This window comes from Amblyomma maculatum, chromosome 10 (assembly GCF_055883805.1).
Source record: "Amblyomma maculatum isolate TAMU_Amacu chromosome 10, ASM5588380v1, whole genome shotgun sequence".
NCBI classification, from domain to species: Eukaryota; Metazoa; Arthropoda; class Arachnida; order Ixodida; family Ixodidae; genus Amblyomma; species Amblyomma maculatum.
Genome location: NC_139353.1, coordinates 165,424,952 through 165,434,314, shown reverse-complemented (window position 1 = coordinate 165,434,314; position 9,363 = coordinate 165,424,952). Strand labels below are relative to the sequence as shown.

The 9,363-nt window shown below is 46.0% G+C and overlaps 1 pseudogene; it reads right to left on the bottom strand.

Annotated features, from left to right (window-relative positions):
* Window positions 1–227: 227 nt before the first annotated feature.
* LOC146177844 (uncharacterized) lies at window positions 228–2,002 on the bottom strand (annotated as a pseudogene).
* Between the last annotated feature and the right edge of the window lie 7,361 nt (window positions 2,003–9,363).

Here is a 9,363-nt window from a genome sequence, read left to right as displayed (position 1 = left end):
TTGTACACGTGTGGGTTCTGTTACGATTTGCGAAAGGTTAAAAGAAAGCATTATATCAAAAACAACATCGGCGCAAGGTGAATTACGGTGCAGGGTGTTCCAGTTAATATCAGGAAGATTGAAATCACCTAAAAGTATTAGTCTTGCCCCCTTAACATGATGTAGCATATACGTATACAATGATTGGAGTATGATAGGATCAGAACAAGGACTAAGATAGACGCAACCCACAATGATGGTAGAATCAGAAAAGCAGAGTTTGCAAAAGATAGCTTCTACCCCTTCAACTTCAGGTAACGTAAGGAAACTTGTATCTTTTCTTATCAATAATGCCACGCCTCCGCCTCGCGTCGGCCTGTCTTTGCGTGATATGGAATAATTTGGGGGAATTACTTCAAAGTCTTTAATTTCTTTTGTTAGCCATGTTTCAGTTATCGCCATGAATTCTGGCTTTAAACCTAATAATAAGGATTCTAGGGGACCGACCTTATTGATGATACTACGCGCATTAATGTTCATGAAGGTTATTTGGGACGCTGTGGACGGCGCGAGCGTAGAGTCCGTGTACCTGTGTTTTGGTTTTTTGTCTCGGTTAGTGAAGGTGTAACTGGAGGAGCTGCAACTGGTAACACTTCACAATTTTCGTTGTCCCAAAGATAAAGTTCACCGTTTATTTTTAATTTGTCGTAGACCAGCGACACTTTTTCGCCGCGATCTTTTCTTGGTTTCCCGTATTTCCATAGCTTTTTTCTGATTTCGCGGACACGAAGCGAAAAATCTTCACTTATGGTAAACTCGGTGCCCTTTAATTTGTGACAGTTGCGCAAAATGTTCGTTTTTTCCCTGAAATCTAGAAGCTTTAGTATTACAGGCCTTGTTTTGTTTTCCGTTGGTCTACCTAGTCTGTGAATGCGTTCTATTGCAACTTCTTCCATTTTTAGGGATTCTTTCAAAACTTCTTCATTTACAGTTCGCTCCAGGGATTCTGGAGCGATTCTCAAGATCGTCTAGCTTTAATTCCAGAGATAATACGACCTGTTGAAGATTGGCAATATGATCGGTACATGACGAAAGTTTGTCTTCAAGGAGAGTAAGACGTTCTAGTTTGTTGTCTATTGATGTTAACCTTTCTTCTTTTATTGTCTTTATGTCATCTGCTATATTCTGTAACTGTTGCGAAAGTTCTGCCATGTCAGGCCCAGGATTACTCTCAACGTCACCCGCAAGCAGTAACAATTTCATCACATGCACCACATCGCACACTGTGTCAAGAAGTACCGCAGGGCACGGCAGCACAACAAGGCAACGCTCGCTAGATCGAAAACATTTCCCAAAGCGCTTTCTTACCTGCACGAGGAAGACAAGCGGATTATCCATCTGTGCGCAAGCCCAGCTGCCGTGCCCTTTGGTTCGAAATCCTTCGGTCAAGTCTTTTATAGTCCAAGAAGCTTGCAGCGCCGCTCCGCATGGCTTGAAGGCCACACAGTCGCTGCCGCTAGTCGTTGGCGATGGTAGGTGCCAAAATTCGTCCGTGGATCGTAGGACCGGGGGCGTTGCAAAGTTGTCGTTCCGTAGCACTTGCACATGTTCGGGCTGGAAATGCTGACGTGGTTGTTGGCATCCCGACGGTATCACCAGCAGGCTGGCGATGATCTGCACGAGGAAGACAAGCGGATTATCCATCTGTGCGCAAGCCCAGCTGCCGTGCCCTTTGGTTCGAAATCCTTCGGTCAAGTCTTTTATAGTCCAAGAAGCTTGCAGCGCCGCTCCGCATGGCTTGAAGGCCACACAGTCGCTGCCGCTAGTCGTTGGCGATGGTAGGTGCCAAAATTCGTCCGTGGATCGTAGGAACGGGGGCGTTGCAAAGTTGTCGTTCCGTAGCACTTGCACATGTTCGGGCTGGAAATGCTGTCGTGGTTGTTGGCATCCCGACGGTATCACCAGCAGGCTGGCGATGATCTGCACGAGGAAGACAAGCGGATTATCCATCTGTGCGCAAGCCCAGCTGCCGTGCCCTATGGCCAGGCTCTTGGCAACGGAAACAGACGACCCGTTTCCTAGCTTTAAAATACCTATCCTTTATCGCCTCTTTCTCTGTGCTACCTGTTGCACATATCTTTCCAAGTGGGGCATTAGCCGGCGCGTTTCTCGTGCCAGTCTTGACTTCCTCATTTGCATTAAACTGCGCCTGACTACGCCTACCCACCTTCGATCCGAATCGGACGCTCTCTTGCTCCAATCCTCTTCGTTGCAGTTGCTGATCTCTGATTTCAATTTTTGCGTCGACCGAGCTTGCCTGATTGCTATTCGCATCACTTCCGGTACGCTTTATCTCTGCGATTAGTAAATCTAATATTTTGAGCTCTAGTTCTCTTTCTTTCGCTCTTTTAATCCTGCGGGCCTCTTCCTCAGCCTCCCTGAACTTCTCCTGTGTGTAATCCCAGGTCTCGGAAATTTCATCCGCCTCATCTCCACACTTCCGGATTGCCCTCACAAGTTGCGGCTCTCTAAAGCTTACCCGACTTCAATGCCCAACTCTTCACAAAGCAAAATCAACTCTACTTTCCCTAATTTGCTCAGATCCATGACCACGTTCGAACGAGGACTTTCCCACAGAAATTGTAGCGTGATAACCGCTTCACCACGCACGCTACATAAAAACAAAATCTACTGGTTTTGATAAAATCCCTGAGTTATCAAACCTGGCAAATTCTCAAAGAAAGTCAAGCGCTCACCACGATCCCACAGCTGCCACCCAGTTGATGTGGCCGGGGTTCGGGGGCCTAGGCTTCAACGTAGTCGAACCATGGAGAGCCGGGAAGACGGAGCAGAAGGAGCCAGGGAGGAGAGGCAAAGAAGAACGTTTTGTACAACTTTTTACATGATGCTTATTTACAGGTCGAGATGAAAACGAAGCTCTCTGTGGAGACAATTTCCACCGCTTAGATACGGTCGGTAGTCCTCACTTCCCTAGCTGTTGAAATAAAGTTCAATCAGTACAGTCCAATTATTGGGGCACAAGTCACTCGATGTGCCACCCACTGCCGAGGGTGGTGCTCGGACCTCCTCTCACATGTTTCGTTGGCGAGAGCAAATTTTTCGATGTCGATGACGATCTTGTGCGGGCGATGGAGTTTCCGCACATCATGCGAAGTCGCCCGCGGGCGGCGGTCATTTCCCCCGCATAATTTCAAGGTCACCCGCCTTCTTCAAGAATTCGGCGAGCGGGGTCAACCGTCAAGGCCGTTCGGTGGCGCGCCTCTGGCCCATTCAGCACAACGATAGGTTCCCTGCTGTCGCCGCCGTGGCCCAAAGGAGATTAAGGCCTGAAAGGCAGCTCGTTTCTATCCCGAAGGAGGGGAGGCGGGAAGGGTTGGTCGCCGCAGCCGGAAACAAAGCGTCACTCCGCTGCCTTTGGCGCCGGTCGCTCGCCGGCGTCCGCTAAGTACGCCTCCCTTTTCAGCTGCTGAAGTCTGCGCGTGCCTCGGCGTAAACCCCGGTCACAACACCCACCACCATAAGGCTCAAGCACAGGATCAGCAGGTCATCCGCTGGTGCTTGTAAAAACCAAGATGGAGAGTTGGCGGCATCGAAGGGCACGCCACGACGAAATACCAATGGACACGTAGAAACGTGGTCCAGTAGACATAAGTGACCTGCGCACTACAGCCATAGGCGCCTCCAAGCAAGCAAGTGGGCGTGTCCGAATCAGACAGGCTGAAAAGAAGACCATTCTTCCGCCTTTGTACAGAGCGTGGCTGGGGGTCAGCAGGATACCCCGCGGAGTCCCTCATCCCCAGATTCAAGTACAGGATCTAATGGAAATCCGCTGGGGCTTGTAAAGGCAAGGATGAACTGTTGGCAGCATCAGCGTGCACGCCATACCAGGAAACAGGTCAATTAAATGCACCCAAGTGTAAGCAAGTGTAACGGGCTTCCGTTTCTTTCTGTGTGTTCACTTTACTAACGGCCATTCCTCTTATTTTACGGCCAAGGGGAGTGAGGTCCTTCTTTGTGTGAGAGTCTGTGCGCGCGAGGGGCCCGACGCAGTGTGGCCAATTCCGAGGAAGCGACCTTGGCTCGGACGCGGGAAGGCTCCCACCCCGACGTTTCTCGGAAGAGGACATTTGCACGTGTGTGTCCCTTCTCTATGTTTCTGTGTTTTCGGGGAGTGTTTGCATTTCTTTCAGCTTTCAAATGCGACGAAGAGCAGAGCACCCTACTTGTGCGGAGAGAGGAGTGCGGAAAACGGGAGAAGCGGGGAGTGTGTGTCCGAGCGTGTGCGGGAGCGGTTCGTTGTGCGAAATCGTGCTTAGTATTTTACCCTTGTACATTGTGTGTATTTTTATATTAAACTTCATTAACTGTAACTTGTAGTCCGTCCTTCTATCCTTTTGTTCACTGCTTTCCGCGTTAGCAACTGAAAAAGCTAACACAAGTAATAAGGCAGCCAGAAATAAAAAAAAAAGAAATAAAGGATACCCGAGAAGAAAAACAATACACTGAAGGAAAATATTAGAGACAAAACAAAAGGAAATCAACTCTAATTGATTACATACTTAAAGGGACAGAACACTAGAATTTAGGTATCATTTTTTTTCGCCGCAGTGGAAAGATTGATGTCTGAAATGTTCGATTCCATAACGGTTTTGGTAGAAACGCTGTATAAATGTTTTACCGGAAATTTTTCGATCAATGCGTGCGCCAGTTTTTATGTAGTCCGATGCTGGAGACCATGAGCAGCGACCGCGCTGATGACTGGTGGTCGACAAAAATGACGTACCGAAAACAAATATAACTTTCACTCGCCAGACAGTAATCAGACATATTTTTGCGTAGGGTAGCGTCCTTTTCAGCTTCACACTCAATGCTGTTACTGCACAATAACGCACGCCCTCTTCGACGAAATGTTTAGTGGGCACTGTCATTGCTCAACAAGAGTTGTTGTCGGGCTAGTTGGCTTGAATCATGTAATGCCATTAAGGCTATGCGCAAAAAAGACAACACAAAAAACAGAGGCAACGACAGGACGAGCGCAAACTAACAACTAGTTTATTCAGAAGTTTAACCTCTAAATATAGAACATATAAGCGCATGCGCAGCGGAAAAAACCGCAACATGCCTGATAAACGCGAACCACCGTCATACCCTACAAAACAGAATTCAACAAGGCAGACTTTCTTTTGTATAAGGCGATAGACGTACCACTGACACAATTGTGCGCTTTGTTTATCAAAAACGACTCAAATATTTCGCGCGCCACTGCGTTGCTGCCACGGCCAAGTATCTTAATCTCATTTAGTCGCGGCCGTCACTTGCAATCTCGACAATGTTCGGTTAAGTTTGTAGTACATTCCTTATCCCCTAACGTGCGCATATGCTCCACTGCTCGATCATTAACGTATCTCCCTGTTTGGCCAATGTAGGCCTTTCCACATGTTAGTGGAATTTCATAAACAATGCCTTTAGCGCATTTTACATTGGGCTTACCATGCTTCTTTGTGCAAACGCCCGGCCTACTTCTCTCTTTCGCCGTGAGCGAGCAGAGTCGGCCTAGCTTAACAAGTGCAGAAAGCACCACAGGCACACCAAACCTGTTGGCCACATTCTTCAAGTTGTGTGCCACTTTATGCACGTAAGGTACAACTACTGGTCTTGTACCCTCCTTTGGGGCCCTTTTGCGCACTTTTCCTTTCATTTTCTGCAGGAGAGTTTCACTCACTGCCGTCAAGATCGTGCAGGGGTAGCCCACATTGTCCAAACGGGACACTTGTGCCAAGAAACTATCGCCCATTTTGTGCGGACATGACCTCATGAGGGCAGACTCAAGACACATAGCAGCAACGCCTCTTTTGACCGTCTTCGACTGTGCAGACCCGTACGGCATAAGATCTTTTGCCACTCTGGGATGATACATCCAACATAAATGCTTATCTGAAAGAATCATTTTCATGTCCAAAAACTGCAGACTGTAATGATCTGGTACCTCTAGCGTAAAAGTTAGACCTCTACCGTGTAGTTTAAAATCTTCTAAAATCTCATTCGTCACATCAAGGTAGTCAATGTTATCTTGTTCTTTTAGAAGAATTAAAAAGTCATCCACATATCTAAAAACTTTTAAAACCATAGTGCTGGCAAGTAAATTTGTCAGGGTACAGTCAATAAAAGACAGAAAAATGTTACACAGTACCGGGGCAACACACGAACCTATACAAATACCGCGACGTTGCAGGTAGAACCCATTGTCAAATGTAATGAACGTGCTATTAAGATAAAATTCAAGTAGAGTTATAAAATTATCTACAGTCATCCCTGTTGCGTTTTGAAAGGGAACATTCCCATTCTCTTCCACACAAAGTCTAACAGCTTCAAGTTGTTCAGCATGAGGTATGGAATAAAAGAGGTCCTGGACATCTACAGAAAACATGAATCCAACATTCTGGTTTTTCTCCAAATAGCCACTAACATCCTGTGATTTTCTAGTAGTAAATGGGTCAAGCACATCTAGCTGCTGTAAATGTTTCTGCAGAAACAAACTGACCTGGTTCTGCCATGAGCCTTTCTCGCTCACAACTGTCCTAAAGGGCACATCCACTTTATGTGTCTTTGCCAAGAAAAATACCTGCAACGAGTTGCCGACACATTTTTTTATACCTTTCGCTATCTGCACCAGACCTAAATCATTGCATAACTTCACAGCCTTACTCTTAACTCTAGTTACACTCCTTTTAAGTGACCTAAAGATTTTGCTGATTGCCTGGTCTGCCTTTTATTTAAACACACTTTCAGGTATAATGACAAATCCACCATCTTTATCAGCCTGCAATAAACGCAAGTCGTTATCTCTAAAAAAGTTCAGCACTTCTTTCGTGGCCTGCTTCTTCCTTGTTGACGGTAGCTTGTGAATAGTCTTTGCTAAGCAGTCCACCCCTTCCAAAAGGCACCGCTCTTGACTTTCGCTTTCAGCTTTCTTGACAATTCTTCTATTCAGTTCCAGAAGTTCATGAGCTTGTACGGCAGGCTCTTCGCTATACTTGGGTCCTTTCTTGAGAACGCTCATTACAGACTCTGGAACTTGAACGTCTCCGAGCACAGTCACAGACCCTTTTCCTCGAACATCACTCCGCCTGTCCGTCAGCTTCAACAGTTGTTTAATAGTGACGTTCCACATAGCCTCCGTATGTTGCGAAGAATTTCGCATGTGGACGCGCAGCATATGTTCTCCTAGCCTAGACGGGTGCTGAGCCAAGCACACAATGCGCAGCCAGTCTTGACATAGGCGAACCTGTCTCCACAACTCAGATCTGAGTAATCTACACACCCGCTTACGGTGACCAACCGACGGTTTAATAACCCCAAAAAGGGCACTCACTTCATGCGGGGTGATCCCTTTCCTGAGGCAGTAAGAGATGGATTTTGCACGAACAGAATTGGCGATCATCAAGCTGACCAAGGTATCCACTTTCCATCTTTCCCATCATTCTGTGTTTCACCACTATGTGTTCCATCGTCGTACCCTCAAGCGTCGTACCCTCAAAGGTGTGTTTAAAGAAAAGGCAGACCATTCAATCAGCAAAAACTTTAGGTCAGTTAAAAGGAGTGTAACTAGAGTTAAGAGTAAGGCTGTGAAGTTGTGCAATGATTTAGGTCTGGTGCAGATAGCAAAAGGTATAAAAAAATGTGTCGGCAACTTGTTGCAGGAATTTTTCTTGGCAAAGGCACATAAAGTGGATGTGCCCCTTAGGACAGTTGTGAGCAAGAAAGGCTCATGGCAGAACCAGGTCAGTTTGTTTCTGCAGAAACATTTACAGCAGCTAGATGTGTTTGACCCACTTACTACTAGAAAATCACAGGATGTTAGTGGCTATTTGGAGAAAAGCCAGAATGTTGGGTTCATGTTTTCTGTAGATGTCCAGGACCTCTTTTATTCCATACCTCATACTGAACTACTTGAAACTGTTAGATTTCGTGTGGAAGAGAACGGGGATGTTCCCTTTCAAAACGCAACAGGGATGACTGTAGATAATTTTATAACTCTACTTGAATTTTATCTTAATAGCACGTTCATTACATTTGACAATGGGTTCTAGCTGTAACGTCGCGGTATTTGTATAGGTTCGTGTGTTGCCCCGGTACTGTGTAACATTTTTCTGTCTTTTATTGACTGTACCCTGACAAATGTACTTGCCAGCACTATGGTTTTAAAAGTTTTTAGATATGTGGATGACTTTTTAATTCTTCTAAAAGAACAAGATAACATTGACTACCTTGATGTGACGAATCAGATTTTAGAAGCTTTTAAACTACACGGTAGAGGTCTAAGTTTTACGCATGAGGTACCAGATCATTACAGTCTGCAGTTTTTGGACATGAAAATGATTCTTTCAGATAAGCATTTGTGTTGGATGTATCATCCCAGAGTTGCAAAAGATCTTATGCCGTACGGGTCTGCACAGTCGAAGACGGTCAAAAGAGGTGCTATGTGTCTCGAGTCTGCCCTCATGAGGTCATGTCCGCACCAAATGGGCGATAGTTTCTTGGCACAAGTGTCCCGTTTGGACAATGCGGGATACCCCTGCACGATCTTGACGGCAGTGAGTGAAACTCTCCTGTAGAAAATGAAAGGAAAAGTGCGCAAAAGGGCCCCAAAGGAGGGTACAAAACCAGTAGTTGTACCTTACGTGCATAAAGTGGCACACAACTTGAAGAAAGTGGCCAACAGGTTTGGTGTGCCTGTGGTGTTTTCTGCACCTGTTAAGCTAGGCCGACTCTGCTCGCTCACGGCGAAAGAGAGAAGTAGGCCGGGCTTTTGCACAAAGAAGCATGGTAAGCCCTATGTAAAATGCGCTAAAGGCATTGTTTATGAAATTCCACTAACATGTGGAAAGGCCTACATTGGTCAAACAGGGAGATGCGTTAATGATCGAGCAGGGGATCACGTGCGCACGTTAGGGGATAAGGAATGTACTACAAACTTAACCGAACATTGTCGAGATTGCAAGTGCCGGCCGCGACTAAATGAGATTAAGATACTTGGCCGTGGCAGCAACGCAGTGGCGCGCGAAATATTTGAGTCGTTTTTTATTAAACAAAGCGCACAATTGTGTCAGTGATACGTCTATCGCCTTATACAAAAGCGAGTCTGCCTTGTTGAATTCTGTTTTGTTGGGTATGACGGTGGTTCGCGTTTATCAGGCATGTTGTGGTTTTTTCCTCTGCGCATGCGCTTATATGTTTTATTTTTAGAGGTTAAACTTCTGAATAAACTAGTTGTTAGTTTGCGCTCGTCCTGTCGTTGCCTCTGTTTTTTGTGTTGTCTTTTTTGCGCATAGCCTTAATGGCATTACATGACTGTCATTGCTC